This window comes from Protopterus annectens, chromosome 10.part0 (assembly GCF_019279795.1).
Source record: "Protopterus annectens isolate FY-2018-M chromosome 10.part0, PAN1.0, whole genome shotgun sequence".
Classification (NCBI taxonomy): Eukaryota; Metazoa; Chordata; order Ceratodontiformes; family Protopteridae; genus Protopterus; species Protopterus annectens.
Genome location: NC_056744.1, coordinates 404271079 through 404289681, shown reverse-complemented (window position 1 = coordinate 404289681; position 18603 = coordinate 404271079). Strand labels below are relative to the sequence as shown.

At 39.5% G+C, this 18603-nt stretch overlaps 1 pseudogene; it reads right to left on the bottom strand.

Moving 5' to 3' along the window:
- Positions 1 to 14235: 14235 nt before the first annotated feature.
- The window catches only part of LOC122814163, an 89187-nt pseudogene continuing 84819 nt past the window's right edge, over positions 14236 to 18603 (bottom strand).

Genomic DNA, 18603 nt, shown 5'->3' with positions numbered 1-18603 from the left:
AATACCAATTGACATAACTAATGTTTGCCTAACATTACAGTAATGCTATGTAGCTTGTAATACATATCTGCCTACAATACTGTACATTACACAGTTATTGGCACAATATCCCACAATGCAAATCATACTTGCACAGTGGCCCAACCTTCCACATGTTATTCTCTGTAATACACCCATACATATGGCTACAGTTACAATATATCAACATATACTATCCCCTGTTATAGCACATACTTGTTCGACCAGCCCTGCCACTGACATCGGCTGGTGAGGAGTATTTCTGTTCAAAGCCCTTATATAGCATCCCTTGTAGTGTATGCGGTGTTTGCCTTGTGACCTACAGCAGGACACACAAATACTACAAGCATTACTATGCTCAACAATACATCACTACAAGATAACTGTTTCCACTATATGGATTGTGTGCACTTTAAATACTACATAATAGTGCTACATACACAGACATACTGACTGTTCTACATACCTTATTAGTAACCCGAGGTGTCGTTAACTGTTGATTCAATCCATTTCAGTTTGTGTTTCAGTGTTCTTTGTAACGTTCCGCTGGTATATACAGATGGTTTGAATGTGTGATAACACATCCTTTTCTAGTTACATATCAGTAACATGTGGTATCCTGTCCACCAATTGCTGTTCCAAAGTAGTTAATTGGATGCACATCAGTTGGGCAGCTACTCCATTAGCCGATACCATGGCAACAGTGGTGTATAAGTGAGTACTCCTTTTGGGCATTGTCCGTTTGCCTTACTGTCGAGGGAGATGGCCTAGATATGTTATTGCAATATATTTCAACAGCTATATGGAGATACACAGAGAAATATTAGCTTCATGACTCCCGTGGACTGTGTGTAATGGCTATATAAGCATCAGTTTTATGTTGTTCTGGGTCTGAAGAAGGTGGAATATTTTTACCACTGAAAGCGCTTACCATATTAAAGTTTTTAGTTGCTTTAGCATTACGTTATTCGTATTTGCTTATTTCAGCTTTCTCCTACCATTCAACTCGGTTTTCTTTTGATTTTTAGTAGTTTTTCGGTTTTCTTGGTTTTTTGTTGGTGTACAAGTGTAGCATACTGTGCTGTTACTCATTAATTGCTAACACATCCAGGTGTACGCACAACCCTCTGAAATGGGATTAGTGCAAACAAACCCTATTACATCAGCAGCTGTTCCATTGTATAACAGCAGCTATTTCACATAGGGCCATGTTAGTGTGTCTCTGACAAGGTATGTTAAGGCTTCTGCAGATGTCCTACAGTGTGTGAATGATTTGTGATGTTATTACAGTTTGTATTGTAATATGTTTGGGTGTGGGAGTGATGTTGGTGGGAGTGCTTAGCAGATGCAGGTGTGTAGGAACTGCTTTTATACATAATCGCTATGTGCGTAAGGGTTCCTTCCCTATTTGAACATCTATCCTTTTGTGGAATAATGCAATGGTAATTGCAGGCTGATTCATTAAGGCATTGTTATGTGGTTCCTGTATAGCATGCAGGTGATGTTAGTCCTTGAATCCCTAAGGTAATACATCTGAATGTAATAACGTTTTGCTACATGATAGCTGTGTATTTCTGTCATAGGTATTTGCAGTCATCATAGTTGTGTTGGTGACTGACTCTCTTTGGCTAGGGTTGCCACCTTTTCATATGTCCATAGTGGGTCCTTTTTGGGACACACATCTGATTTTACAGGCCGACACAAACCCACAGTCAGTACAAGGGATAGAACTTTCCTTTCTTGCCTAATTATAAGCTTATTCTTGTAGCAGTTTAGTTGCTTATCCTGTTTCCTGTAACATGTAGGTATTTTAGATACAGAAATAACTATTGTATGCAACTATTACAGTACATATGGGACATAATTATGTCCTACAATCCCAGGACATTTGCCACGTTTAATATATTTGGTCAGAGCACAACTGCCCAAAGAGGGAGGGTCCCTCACAAAGTGGGACAGGTGGTAACACTATCATTGGCTCATGTCCATAGCACATATTTGTAATAGTGTATAGGCATATACTCTCCATATCCTTTGTTCATAAAGGTTGGTAGTGGTGGAATGTGATTGCTATGGTCTATGTTATGCACATATATGAACACTTCAACCACTGTATACAGGAGACCTATGAAATCCCGAAACCACAGTGTTCCGACGCACACAATACTGGGACCAGATTCCCATACCCCACATTACTGACATCGACAGTAACTCCAAAGGTAACACGAACATGGAACACACACATGCACACACAGGCACACTGCTACCCAACACATCCAAACAAACCATCCTACACTACGTATGAGCAGGTGGCCAAGCCTCCCTACACCCCCCATGTAGGTGTCTGCGCCCCCCACACCACCCCCTACTTTAATATTCTACATCCTAGGTCGCACAAACAGACGCACAAAGCTAACCCACAACCACACATTACAGTCCCCAAGAACACACACCACACACAGAATACACACTTACACACAGTAACCTACCCAAACCGCAACACCAGAAGCACTGACTAACTGTCCATTAACATTGTGAGATTACACCTCGCGCATCTGGTGTTTTGGTACTGTGTTCTTTCTGACCTTAAGCCTCAGGATTACACGCATCGGTATGTAAAGCAGTCGATATGTGGTAGGTATCCCATTTATATGTACCTCCATGGTTATGTAGATGTTGTTAATCTATCTATATATCTACATATATATGTATATCCCCATATATAGACATAGCTCTCTCTCTCTCTATATATATATGATGATATATATATATATATATATATATATATATATATATAAAACATACACCTTTCATTGGGTACATGCCAGTTTGTCCTATTTCACAGAAAAAACTATTTCAGCACATTCCTACCTTTTGTGTTTTATCCTGTCAGTATACACAACTGCCATTGGTACATCTCAGGTATGTTATTGTGATGAATGTGTACATGGTTGCGTGTTCTAATCCTGGCAGTGATATCTTACCTCTCAGAGCAGGCACTGGTAGTGCAAGGGTGATTAACGCACATTTCAGCGGTTGTGTGTTCCACATGTTCATCATTCTGTGGAGAGCTACCTATATATGCAAGCTGTGTTTAAGGTATACTATGTAACATGTACACATCTGTGAAGATTCCTGTCAGGGATACTCCCCATTATTTGGAACTACATCCCTGATTACATTATACAAAACTCCTCACTGACACTCCGGGGAATCCTTGCAGAGTGGGTGGTGAACAGTAGCTACACCCCAGGGATCCCGCAAGTGGCTCTGCCCCACAGAGGGACAGTTAGTTGATCGATGGGGTGGTGACAGCAGACACGTTTTGCCTATGCTTATGAGTGGGCTCGGCGGTTGGGCATGTACCTACCTATGTATCTATGAACCTGTACATACAGTATGGACACATGCTGATAGCTTAATTTACTGTTCAGGTATTGACTTACCTTGTGCCAATGGCGGTTGTGTGTACAATAGTTGAGGTTTACCTATGTGAGCTGCACACAGTAGACCACCTATACATGACAATTTACAGGTGGTCGTGTGTGTGTGTCATCCATGTTTGCTGTATGTGCAGGTGGAGAAGGGTGTCAGTCCATGAGTGCCTACACTGTCAGTATGTGTGCTATACGTTCCCTCTTTGCCAAGGCATGGGCATACTGGGCATGTCTCTGTCTGCCTACTGGGGCTGGCTCAGGGTGTTCATGGTCTGAGCCCCCTGTGCCTGTGGGTCCCTTGGCAATGGAGGTGGGCTGTGAGGGCCTTCACCATTCTGTCCCTGTTGCAGCTGTTTCCGCAGGATCATATTGTGTAGCATGGCACATACTATGAAGATGTGAGCACACGTTCCTGGAGAGTACTGCAAGGCTCCACCAGATATGTCCAAGCAACGGAACTGTGATTTCAGCATCCCAAACACGTGCTCTGTGATGATTCTGGTTTCTGCGTGTGCCTCATTATGGCATTCTTGCGTGGCTGTGTGTGCATTTCTGATGGGAGTCATCATCCACGGTTCCAGTGCATAGCCAGCATCCCCCACCAGGTGGCCATATGGGATGTCCCCCCTGGCAAATACCTGATACAGCTGTAAGGCATGCCAGATGTGGGAGTCGTGATAGATTCCAGGGTTGCCAGCACACACATCCATGATAATGCCCTGGGCATTACACATGACCTAGCAGTTGATGGAGGGCAATCCCTTGCGGTTTATGTAGCGCCAACCCTGCTCACTGGGTGGTGACTTGATGTGTATGTGCATGCAGTCTATTGCACCCATTACCTCCAGGTAGTCTGTCACATGGTGGAAGAGACGCAAATTGCTGGCCAACTCCTCCTGCATTCGGGGGAAGTATATGTGCTCATTGGCATGTGGTAACATGGCATCCAGGAACTGGTGGAGTACCCTGGATGCTGATGCTTGTGAGATCCCCATGATATCCCCAGTTCACCTTTGGAAGGTACCTGTGGCTAGTATTCTCAAGCTTACACATACCTTTGTGTCCACTGGGATGAGTTCCCCTCTGTTACTTCTGGCTCTGAGGCATGGCCAGCACAGCTCAACAAGTTGCTGTATGATGTCCCTGTCCACCCTGTAATGCTCTACTATCTCCAGATCATGTAGCCCCTGGTAGGTTACCCTGGGTCTGAACACTTGTCTCCTCCTCCGGTGCCTGAGATGGTTGTCAGCATCATCCTCCACACCACTGTCAGTCTCCAACACATGCTGGTGAATCAAAGCTATAGCAGCCCCTAACATATACATATTAAAAGTTCCTCATCTGTATACACCAATGGTGCAGAGTGTCTGGGAATACACAAGTGTGTGTGTGTGTGTGTGTGTGTGTGTGTGTGTGTGTGTGTGTGTGTGTGTGTGTGTGTGTGTGTGTGTGTGTGTGTGTGTGTGGCTTTCATACCTTATACCATTGTGCAATGGATGATGCTGGTGTAATTGGGTGTGTTTGTGCTATTCCAGCTGCAGGGTATCTTAATTACTGGTTTTACAGCAGGTATTGCTATTGTGGGGCCTTTAGTGTTGACTTACGCTTGTCTGTTGTGATTCATCTATTGCCCTTTACTTCTATTTTCAACCCGATTCACCTCCCATTGTCAGGCATGCATCCAGCTGCTGCCTTTCTTGTTTTGTGCTTCCACAACCCAGGATTGTGTTGGGAAATGTGTTATGTTTGTTCTGCTGTGACAGTTCTCTTTTCTTTGCTGTACAGCACCTCCCCTTTCCTGTTCTGCAGGTAGCTGCTAGCAGCCTTGTTAGCTGTTGTCTATGGCCCACTGTGAGTTTCTAGGTGTTAATTACTCATTTGTACTCCAATTACCATGCTGCTGCATTTCCTTATTGTCTTCCCATATCCTTCCTGTTTCAGCTGTGGTGCACGCCGCGCACAACTGTTTACCGGGTTTTGTGCGTGTTTTCATCCATGTTCACATGAACTTTCGGTCACCTTGTGTGCTCTCAGCTAAGCAAAGCTATGGCTACTTCCACACCCCTATCCTGCGGCTTTGCTTAGCAACACGGATTAGCAATGATCCAATGTGCTTACAGCTATGGTGGCGCGCCCCTCTCTTGATGTCATGTTTACCTCCAGGCCACTCCTCGGTGTTGCAATGGTATGCCATGTGGTACATCCTTACGCCGGCGGGGCATTTGCGATTCAGTATTACTTGACTCTTTGCATGGCATTGACTGCTAATTCCTAGTTACTGCATGGAACACTGTCACAGACCCTTAGCAACCCTTGCGCCATGGTTGTGGTGTAGTATGCATGCCATTGACTATTATGGGGATATCATGAATTGTGTTACATTACAGTTTTATGACATCTAAATATATTTTCCTTGTAATCCCATTTGCGAATGCACTGCAGTTTTATTTTGCATTGGTGTGGCCATGACATTAAATTTTATTTTTTATATGTTGTGCATGTTGTTTTATGCCATTGGCTATATATTTAGCCACTGGCATATATTAACATTACAATACGTAAGTTTGGTCTGCTTTCATGGCTCCAATTTTATGTTTGACAAAATGTAAACCATTTTTTTTTTTGGTTTACATTTCTACATGCTTACCCTATGCCTGCGCAACTTCATGAATCACTATATACCTTCATTTGCATGCTACACTGCTGCGCATGGGGTAATTAGCATATATGCACCAGGAGCTGCGCAGGTCTGGCGTACGCTGGTAGTACACGTGGAAACAGCTCTTACCTGAATCGCTCGACGGCCATATTTGGCGCTAGATCGCCGATGCTACTCCGGCGCATGGTGCAAGCTTCATGAATCCCAGGGTGAATCTAATGCATTATGCAAGCATATTTTCACTAATTTGGATGATCACATATTTAAGTTTAGCGTTTTACAGAAAATCTTTCTTAATAAGATAGGGGGTAATGGAGTTAATAAAACTGAGATAGAAGAATACAAATGGATTAACTATTTTAGGGCAGATCATCCACCTGGTTTGAACACTTTAAATAGTATAAAACCCTTATTAAAGGAGAGACAAACATATGTCACTTAACTTTTATATATATATATATATATATATATATATATATATATATATATATATATTTATATTTTTATATATATATTATATACCTTTTATACTTTTTAGATTTAAGCATAAATTTATATTAATATCTGAATACTATGGTTGTTATTTTTTAAGGAATTTTTTAAGGAATTTAATTTAATTTATTGAAGGAATTGTTGCCTATTATTTTCTGATACCATGTGGTCACTTTGAATTGTGATTGGCTGGTTGTAACTATTTAAACTGAGTGTTATTCATTGTTTTTATCTACACTGAAGAAGAATCTGTAAGACTTGTGTTTATTAAACTTTTTGGGATGGTTGGACTACTGGTTCTTCTTATTTGTTTCTACATTTTTTTCCTGTGTGGTCGCTTGAGCTACCTTGCAGTTTGTTGTTTTGATACCCTGAATGTATAAATGAATATAAAGTATAAATGAGTGGAAGAAGGACACCTGAGTCTTTCTTCCAAATGTTTATTTTGTTGGGCAGCAAGACAGACATAAAAATAAGCAGATGGTATGAAAAATGAGAAAAAAATCAGGTATGTTTCATTGGTAAGTCTGATGACCCACCACTGCCAACCAGTAATCAAGGAGCCTCAATCCTCACTACTGGCAACAGCGGGGGATGTTCACTGAGAGGCTAACAGGTACATACACAATATTTCCAGATGCAGCTCTCTGCATCAAGTGCAATTTCCCTTAAGAGCACACAGAGACCACAGTCAGTCCTGGGCTGGTTTCTCTCCCTTTCTCCAGATCGCCAATAAGACTCCCCACTGGCACACCTGTAGAGTTGAGATCTCAGCTGAGTGACCAAGCCAAGACCTCCAGCATCCTCTCAATCCAACCAGTGCTTCATGTCCCTGCCCAAGTAGCTGACACACACTCTTTGAGGTTTGATTCACATACACACACATAAACACACCTGGGAAAGGCTGGCACAGGTTTGCTAGCTATGTCCTCTTCTACACAGACTATAAGGTAGTTTCCACTGCCACCAGTCACTCCTGCCAGCTATCTTAAGGCTCTTCCAAGGGTACCCAATATACTGAGGGATATGAATAGTAATGCAAACGGTAGCTTGATCAAGAGCAAAGCTATTAGGAGTGGCCCACACAGTGTCACCAAATAAATATGCAAGTACTCTCAAAACTTAAATATCTCTACACAGGTCAGCCCCAATGAGAAGTGCAAATATATTTAATATTAAATAAAAGAACAAGACAATACTAAATATATATTCATGGTGACATCAGAGTTCAAAACCAGAGGAAATATTTAAAATAGCACTGCAGTACAGGCTCACACAAATAAAGAAAAACAGAATCTAAACTAAGCTTCACTATATTCCTGACTGTATCTAAGAGAATTACTATACCCTAAAATCTTAATAACAGAGCAAGGTAGATGATGTGGTGAATAGGTCTTCTTGTTGTCAGGGCCAAGACAGAATACAGAATTCTGAGTTTCACTAAGAGACTTCTCTAATATCTAAAATATTACTACTGGGATAGCTTGAAGAATGACATCACGTCTTGTCATCTGACTTGTATTTCCCAGGCAAACCCCCCACTGCTGGAAGCTGGCAGTATTTAGCATCTACTTGTAAAAATACATAGACAAGTGCTTTTACTCAGATCTTTGGCGGATGCTGGAAGTCATAAAAAATTGCATTCTCCATGCTTTCAAAGTAGTGATTAGTTCACTCCAAAGACAATACAGAAAGCTTCCTAGTACAGACTTTGTGTCTCTGGCTGCATTAATCTTTTATGGCCTAGCCTATAAAATTATTTAATTTCACATATTTTTTAAAAGTTTGCTGCAACTAAAGTGATATCATTTTGTATAGGTTCATAGGTTCATAGGTAGGTACTACTAGGCTATCGGCCCAAGGGTCCATGCAAGCCTAGCCAGTAAGGTTCCATAGCTTACGCCACCCAAGAAAGTTATTTTCCTGTGCTACTGTCCAGCAGAGACACCGAAGTGATCCCCATGGTGTATTTCCTATTTCCCAGCCACTCATCAATATTTTTCTTGAAGAGTGCTAATGAAGAACTTTGCTTAACATAGATGGGTAGCTTGTTCCAAAGTATAGGACATCTCTGGGACAGGAATCTATCCCTCCAGTGTGTCTTGTTTATTGTGATGACAAGGTTTAGGTCCCTAGAGCATGTAGCTTGAAGGGATTGGGATTTCTTTAGGTGTAGCATGTCCAACAACTCTGGGTATGACATAGCTTTATATGTTAGGCAGAGATCACCTCTGAGTAGGCGATATGCTACGGAGTAAAGCTGGAGTTTTTTGAGGTGGTCAGTGTATGTTTTTCATTTATATAAATGTAAGATTGCCTTTGTCATATGTGTGCATTTAATAAAGATGTTTGGGAAAAAAAAATTCTAACATTTGCTTTTACTGAAGTTAACCTCCACTTTCCTCTGTTAACATATACATTTAAACAGTTACAATAGTGCATGTACATTTCTGTTCTCTTCCAGTAGGGCACACTGTGGATACATTTTAACCACAAGCACTTTGCAAATACCTTTTCAACGCAAACATCTGTACAATGCAGTACAAGCACTTTACAAATACCTTTTCAGCACAAACATCTGTAACCATGACATACACTTCTAGTACATTTGTGACACAAGCATCTTATATAAATTTGTTTGATATTCACAAGTAACATACTTATTTACAAAAATTCCAGCTAGCTGTGCTGGCAGTACCTCCTTTGTCACAGTAAGCAGCAGCAAAACTAATACTTCCACAATGATAGTTATGTTGTGTAAAGCAGAGTTCCTCTCCATCCCTATTTAAGCATAATTTTGGACCAATGGATGTGCAATCAGAAATTCACCCCTAATCTGTCTCCTATGTCTCTGATGGACAGAGGCAGTCAGTAGATCACCCCCTATAAATCAAATTTGTGGGTCACATGTGGGTTGCATGGTTAGGCTTTTAAGGGTCCTAGTTGTCATTAGCCTAGTATACACATATGAGCCTATGAAAAACACTTTCATCTGTCTAAAGCTTAACTTTTATTAAGTTATTAAAAGTCTGTCTAAAAATTTCTAGCCCCTTGGCCTTTTGACGAGACAAATAAAAATAAAACATTCACCACCCCCTTTATATACAAAGTCAATGAATTCATCAGTCAGTTCCATTCTTCACACTTAAAGAAACAGTATTTCATCCTATAGAAGTGCTTGCCAATTAATTATAGGTTTATAAGACGATATTAGACTATTGGCCCAGAGGACCTTATAAGCCTGGCCAAGAATTTTGCCCATGTTCCCACAAAGTCAGCACCTGTTTCCCCTTGCAAGCAGTAACACAGGTGGGATCCCAGCGGTGTATTTTCTGTTTTCCATCGCATCATCCAGGTTCCTTTTAAAGAGGGATAGTGAGGTACTCTGCTTGACATGGAGAGGGAGTCTTTGGGATACAATTCTATCCCACCAACATGTTCTATTAATGTCACAGACCAGCTTGAGGCTTTGCATGCAGGCTGCACGGGTGGAGTTTGACTTATGGATATGCAGCAACTCCATCAAAGCTGGGTCTGAGATGGCTTTGTATGTCAGACACAAGTCACCTCTGAGCAGTCTGTACGAGACATTTCAGTTTGATATTATTATCTTATAGAGTTTCTGTTTTTGCTTGATAGCTGTCTATTCTCACATTTAATTCTTGTAATGAAGACAACACCAATTGGAAGTCCTCTTTTTTAGATAGTAATATCTGTGTGTGGATTTTGAAGAACTCATTTGTAATCTTCCCTAGAAAAGAAGTGGCTGTAAAGATTGCGACAGAAATTTTTCTTGACTGAATGTAAGACTCAATTTTTCCAAAAACATTCTTTTAGAAAACATTTTTTGGCCAATTTCTTGTCAGTTCCCAAAAGGAATATTCTTATAATTGCAGAACTGTTTACCAGTGCTTTTAGTCAACATTTTAACAGAATCCACCAGAGTGGAGATTTTACTGTGGATACCTACCACTTTGTGTCAGCTTGCAGATACCACCTTGCCTCCTAACTTGCAAAATACCATTCATAGGTTTATAGATGATTAGTAGACTAACCCTGGGAACCTTTTAAGCCTAGCTTTGCTTTGAAAATTTATCTGGTAGGTTGACACTCTAAAGTTGTTTTATTGGGTATATGCCATGGGTGTTCAAGCATTTACAAGCTGCCTCTGTCTAATGGAGACACAAGCTTTAGACCAAGGATAAATTTCCAATTCCCCATCCTCTGGTCCAAGTTAAGCTTGAACTGGGTTAGGGAAGAGCTCTGATTGGCATGAATGAGAAGCCAGTTCCAGAGAAGGGGTAGTCTCTGAGACACATACCTGCCCTTCCAGCATGTCCTGTTTATGTTGCAGGTGAGGTTCACTTCCCTAGATTAGATAATTCCGGTGTTATTTGTTTTGCAGATGTGCAACAGGTCCATCAGAGCAGGATTAGAGGATGCTTTGTAAGCCAGGCATAGATCACCTCTCAATAGCTTGTAAGACACCGTGTACAGGGACAGAGCTTTGTGGCAGTCCAAGAAAGGCCTGTTGTTTACACCTTTATTTCAACCATATGGATAATTTACCTGAAACCTTAAAATGAAATAACTTTCATTATAATGTCATTATTGCTTCAAATTAATTCTCAGCTTGTGTTGATCTTATAATATAATCTAAAACTGTAAATCTGATAATACATGTTACAGTTCAATGAAATGTTTAACTACAGGACTTTGTTTCTCCTATTTTTAATATTTTGTTCATGTCCCAGTATTATTATTCTTACTATTCATTTACGTTTTCCTCTATCTTTTGGAATCTACAAAAACGTGCAAAGATTACATCTGAGCCACATGTTATAAAATGATTTATGATGAATTTCTCACCATTTAAATTGCACAATTCTCTTTCTTGCATATATTTATGCGTCACAGTTTCCAGAAATAAAATTCCCTATTCTATGTCCTATAATCCTTTCAGCATAACTAAAATTACTGTGCACCAATGTAAATGCTATGTTATCGCCTCTTTTAAAGGCAAATTTAGGTTGGTACTCATAGTTGCTTGTGCAAATGCGATAGGGGTATTCCTGATGCTTATGAGTGAGCGCAGCAAAGGCGAGATTCATAGAGGCAATTTACAGTAATGCAAAAGGCCTTAAAAATAATGAGATGCAAATGAGAAATATTGTAAAGTGTAGTATGCTAATGAGGCAGTTTTGTGATTCATAGATCAACATCACTGCCGAATGCACTTCCATTGTTAACAGCAATGCTTTACCTTTAATTTTAGTTTGTGTTAAGTATCCACAAGCACTAATATGACACAATAAATTATTTTGCCCAGTGAAAACGTCAGCAGTCTGACTACATATACACTACTCCCCTGACACACAAGTGAATTATGCCCTCAGTGACCACTGCAGTAACTTGCCCTAGTATGCACAAGCACCAAAATGAAACATTAACCCAAGCAACCCCTTCAGTAACATGCCCTAGTATGCACAAGAACTAAAATGAAACATTCATCCAAGCGATCCCTTTAGTAACATGAACAGGTATACCCAAGCAACCCCTTCATTAATATGTCCAGGTATGCATCAGCACCAAATGAAACAGTTCTCCAAGTGACCCCTTCAGTGAAATGTCCAGGTATGCACAATCATCAAAATGAAACATTTACTTCAGTGACCCCTTCAGTACAAATATCCAGGTATGCAGAAGCACCAACTAATCTTCCCTCACATCTCCATGTTCTCCTGAAAAATGCTGCTTTCTGGTATAAATTCAGGGCTATTTATACATATGTATGCAAATAAGTTCATTATAGATTCGCGTCTATGACATGAATTCACAAGCATATGTGTAAAGCCCCTTAACAGCGTAATACCTGATACTCTATCACTTATGCATTAATCATGTTACACTTCTGCAATGCATTCGACATGTTCATAAAACGTCCTTCGCATTTCCATAGTCATCTTGACAGCCTGGGATTTGCATAGCCACATAGCGCTGCTCTTGAAGGATTACCAGTATGAAAACGCAAAGCCCTGGGCTATAAATACTGCCCTTAAAATTAGCTGTCAATATATATCTCAGTATCTCATAAGTTAACAAAAGATGCCAATATTTTCTAATTATATTCAGCATCTGAAACATACTGTGTGTAAAATACACACACAGACAGTGATTACCTTAGTCCTTCTTCATTCCTTTTATAATGCAGAGTACTAAACACTTCTGAAATAACAAGCACTTTTTTGTTCCCCCTCCATTCCAAAACATCATTTTTAATTGCATTTAATAACTGATCCTCAATATATCATCTAGAATCCATTTTTTATATATTCATTTCCTTTTCAGAAAGTTGAAAATCAGTATATAGCCATTTCAGTCTTAGCATCTGGCTATAAGGTAATGAATTATCTGATATTTTACACAGCCACTATGTGTGTAAAAGAAGCATTTTTCCAAGTTATACAAGAACAGATTTTACCTTGTGAAATGATAAATAAAATTGCATCTAAAATGAATTTCCCTTTTGTCTTTAGTACATGTAAATCCCAGTCAGTATCTATTATTCTGCATTTGTTACATATATTCCATTATTTTTCTTTGTTGCTTGTACAATAAAAAATAAATCATTAAACTGAAAATATTCTATAATTTTGAAATCCACCATTTTATATGCTTGTATGTACTTAGCTTCAAGTTTTCCCATAAACAAATTTGCATACAAGGGAACAATACATCTATTCATTAATTAATTGACTAATTAAGTAATTAATTGCAAGTGACTGATTTGACTGATTGATTAATTAATTGACTGTGTATATTGTCTTCTTAGAAGGTTAGAAGGCTGAGGGGCCAGAGATTTTAATAAGTTAATAAAAGTTAAGTTTTAAATATAGTATCTGTAGCCTGTAATGACTCATAACTGTAGTTTCTCTGTCACCCCTCTGTATGACATCTTCAATCCAATCTACTACCTCACCCAGCTACTTAAAATATGGAGTACCCATTGAAGGATAGAGCAGTTGAGAAACATGCATCTTTGGTGTACCATATTTTGAAGTAAGCCAATTACAATCAACTATCCAAAATTATCTAAACTAGAACCCACAATGCAATAGTGATTAAACTTTTTCTATGCAAAGTTAGGCTTCAAAGTTCAACTGTGCTCAACCTAGAAGCTGCGTGCATGAAAAACTCGCCAACCCAAAGAGTATAATAATAAGCAAATGAAGCTTTAAAAGTCAGAGTCCACCAAGAGCCTCCATTACAAGTAGTACAAGAACTATGCATGTCTTCTCAAAACAGATGTGAGACTTCTGTGGGAACAGGACCACCCATCAACACGTGGAGTTTTCTGTGGACAGAACTATCTGACATTCATTTGTTTTGTTATTCCTGTATCCTGGATTCGCTCCCATGCATTCAGCCAATTCGGCAACGAGTGCCTTCCTGCACTAGTTGTTTCCGTGGCAGGTATGGATATGACAGGATCGGGTTGCTAGCCCGAGGCCCAACATTCCTCAGAAGGTGCTTGTTTTGTTATTACAGAAACAGAATGAATAAATGAACATTTTGGCAAGAGGTAAAGGTTTGTATTTTTCTAGAGGGGATACAAGAGAGACAAAGCTTTCATTTTGCAGTCGTTATCTGTACAAATTCTTCATAATTAACCTGACCATCTCCATCAGTGTCTGCTTATCTGATAATTTTGTCCACTTCTTCATCTGTTAATTTCTCTCCTAGATTTGTCATAACATGGTACTAATGAAACCATTCCCATCCTTGTTAAAAACTGAATGCCTCACAGATTTCTTTCTCACCGTCTGTATCTTTTGTTTTCCTTGCCATCATAGTTAAAAATTCTGAAAAGTCAGTTGTGCCGTTACCAACAGCATCACCTTCATTGATCATATCTTGCAGTTTAGCCTCTGCTGGATTTTGACCTAGTGACCTCATTATAGTGCCCAACTCTTTTGTTGTGATGATGCCATCTCCATACTTATCAAACTGGGAAAAGACCTAGAACTCAGCAATGTGTTCTTCTGTCAGTTGGTCAGCTATTTTAGGTCTCTGTTAGGTATAAACCATGAGGAGCGAGCGCGCCCTGTAATAGTGCAGACTCCACATGAACTCCCATCTCACCAATAGCTGCTCCACTCTATCAAGACAAGTCTTAATTCCACTTTATTCTTATCTAACCAGACCCATTATTGAATATAATGCACCTTTTAGCACATTATTTGTCCAAACATATCGCTCACCTTGAGAGTCCTCAGAGATTCATAACTAAAAAAGATCAGTGGCCTCAAAAATCATAGTTAGCAGGACAGACTAGAAGGCCTCTCTCTGCACTCAGTCTCTTACAGACTCCTCTAAGTAGATTTGTGTCTACCCTTTCAAACCATGAAAAATCCAACCCTCTTTGATGTCCTGTTCCCTCGCAGAACAAATACCTAGTTAAAGGAGCTAAACTCTCATCATCAGAAAAATAAGACACAAAAGCATGAGATATTCATATCCCAATGTATCCCTAATCTCTGGTACAAACTTCCACTACATGTCAAGCAGGATAGCACTTTTGCCACCTTCGAGGTAAACCTGTATAATTGGATGGGCAACCTCAGATTCTCCCCTGGTCTATCCTGTCTTACCCTCTTTGAGGCTGGAGGGAACATTTGAATAGGGGTTATTGCTTGGCTTTTAAGGGTATATAGATCAAGTACTTAGCATGAACCTATGAACTATTGAAAAATAAAAGAGACAAATGAAGAAATACCTTAGTGGCACAAACAGGGGTGAATAATAAGGCATATATAGATGAGAAAGAGGTACTAAGGAAAGAGGTCCAGGAACAAAGAAGCTGACTTTGTTAAACTTACTGAATGGGAAGATGAGAGCATATTCAAAGGCAAGAAGATGGAGGAAGATGACACCAAAGCAAAAAATGAGGAAGTACATCAGGAAAGGAAAAGGAAGGGGATCTCAGAAAAAAGAAGTGGGAGAAATAGAATAAGCTTAACATAGGAAATGAAGGGTAAGATGAATAAGGACGGGGCAGGAAGCAAATCAACAGACCATTATGAAAAATGAAAAGAGACGTAATACAGAGAGCTCCAGTGAAGTCTGGTATCCCAGCTGTGACCCAGAAGGTGACAGGACTAACAAGAAACAGAGTATCAAGGATTAGTCTAGATAAAATCACTTTAGCTAGCAGGTCTAGGAGACTCTCTCTCTGATACCCTCTGTGGGAGGAATAAAGACACCTTGTTGAAGTTTCTAGTAGTTTATTCTTTTAAATAGGTGGATGGATGGGGTCCCCTTCACATGGTCGACTTTTCAGAATGATCGACTTTCGAAAAGCCGACCATGGGGAACCACAATCTCTGTACAGTGCAGTATGGGAAAATTTCCTCTTCCGCGCTGTAGTGCGATCTCAGAGTTCAGAGGGGTGCATGGGGGCTTGCTCCCTGCTAACAGTTGAAAGGTAAGTGTTTGGTGTGTATTATGTGTTTATTTTACATGGTCGGCTTTTCGAAAATCGATCATATCGCCTCGGCCATATGAAAGTCAACTTTCTGAAGAGTTGACCATGTAAAGTAGTCCCGATGAATTAGTGTTCTTGTTCTAATACATTACATTCAACAGGTCAGTTATTTAAAAGCAGTTACAGACAATAGTGGAAGGGTCCATGGGAGATGACTGGAGGAAAATCTGTGAGATGGAAAAACAAGGAGCCAATCCCAAAGCTTAGAGGTTAGTCCCTTATTTGAATATTCCTGAAAGAAAAGTGAGGATTCACCATCTCAGCAACCTGTGGGACCTGATTCTTAATTAAAAGGTTTTATATTTATTTTAACTTATAACAAATAAAACATGACAACACACTATGACTATAGAACTATATTTAAGAAAACTCTTTCACCTGAGCTTCATCCACTCCATCTAATAGAGTGGTTTACTCTTTGATTATTGAAAATGCCTGTTTTTACAAGATTATCACCAGACTTTATTAGTGTGTTTTTTAACATATGTAAAATGGAAAGTTTTGTCTGCATTAGTGGGGCTTACATTCTTTGGAGCCAAGTATGAAAACTTTATTACAAAACTTTTTCCAGTCTATTACATGTTAAATGAGACACTGTGCCCACCATACCTCTCAACTGTCCAGATTTTTGCAGAATGTCCAAATTTTAGCCTAATATTTTGGTCTGTCCCTCATAAAATATGTGGCTTTCAGGCAAATCATTGAGGACTGAAGTCACTAAATACTGACATACATTAAAATTTCAGACTTCATACACGTCAGAATATGCATGCTAATGCAGAACCTGTTATTCTAGCAATGTTTTAAGTTTGTAAAAGCATGATTTAAAATCTGTCCCTGTTTTCAGACCTTTGTCCCCCCATTACTTTTGGCTTTGTCCAAGTTTCGTGCATTAAGAGGTTGAGAGGTATGAGGTATGGTGCCCACTTTTACAGGCCTCATTATCTGCTGACATATAATATGAAAGGCTAATATTCCCTTGTATAACAAAAAAGGTTTACAGTGCCTGCTTATAAGGCTCATATACATGATTAATGTGACTGGTCCCCCTTCTTCTTCCTCCTGTTACAAGAGGCAAAGCTACAGTTAAATGAAGGATTAAAGCAAACCTCAAGGGTCTAAGTTGTGGTACCACCAACTCATGTAAGAAAAGAGGGTAGCAGTAACTCTGTTTAACAGAGATTCGCCCATAAGTCAGCGGTAAGTTAAAAGAATGATAAAGGCAGATATTTAAAATAACAGGGATGCAGAGATGATAAAATTTGTTAGATATGTAAGATCTAAGCACCAAATCAGCACAATGAGAGATTTTTAAGGAGATTCCTTAAGGAAAAGAAATTTATGGAGGCAAAACTGGGGGTGAAAATGACTCCGATTACTTTGATTCCATGGAAGATAAGATAACAAATAAGATGTAAGAAAGAAGGAAGATAATAAGCAATGACAAAATGAGATAAAGACAGAAAAATATATACAGGGGGGTGGATAGACATGCAGAGGGATATGTACAAGGGATTCAGGCTTCAATATAAAAGTGGTGCTACAGTTCAGTATATCGGAGTGCTTCCTCATTAAAAAAGTACGTAGAAAAGGATAACAGGATACATATCTAGGAAAGGAGCATGCTGACCATACCTGAATGAGCACGGCACCATGGACAGATATAAATAAAAGAAGAACACAGGAGATGGAGAGAGGGTAAAGGGAATAGCTGACTGGAAAGCAAAGAGAAAATCTTAAGGTCTATAGAACTGAGAAAATCCAGGAACTCCGAAGGTCAATAAAGGCTGGTGAAAAACCATAACTGTATTAGCGTACACACAATTTTATTAACACTTTCATCAAAGTGACTTTATCAGAAAACACTCCATATGAAATTCACAACCTATATATAGTGAATCAAGTCACTTTGATGAAAGCGTTAATAAAACTGTGTGTGTGTACGCTAATACAGTCGTGGCTTTTCACCAGCCTTTATTGACCTTGGGAGTTCCTGGATTTTTCTCAATAGTTGCTTTTTCTTGGTTTTCACGTTTCTTGTTGCTGGAAGGTTTACCCCAAATAATTAATCAGTATGAATGGAATTAGGATAAAAGAGAGTTAAAAGTAAATGGTCAGCTGGAAAAGCCAAGTGAAACGTGAATGAAGGAATAGGGAATATTACCCAAATTAAGCTAGACTGGAGGTAAGATGAAAACTGTGGAACAGGGTAAAAGCAGACACAAAATGCTGGTTAATGCAAAAAGCATGAATTGAAAAATAAAAAGGAAAGAGAGGAAAGAGCTAAGATAGAAGGGTGGCAATGCCATCTAAAGAGGGGGAAAGAAGTAAAATGAAACAGGGAAAAGAGAAGGGAGCATTAAATAGATGCATCTTATGTCATTACAGAGACAGAGAAACATGTTGAGAAGGATATAGTTGTGGTTATTAAACAGAGAAAGGTGGATTTACAA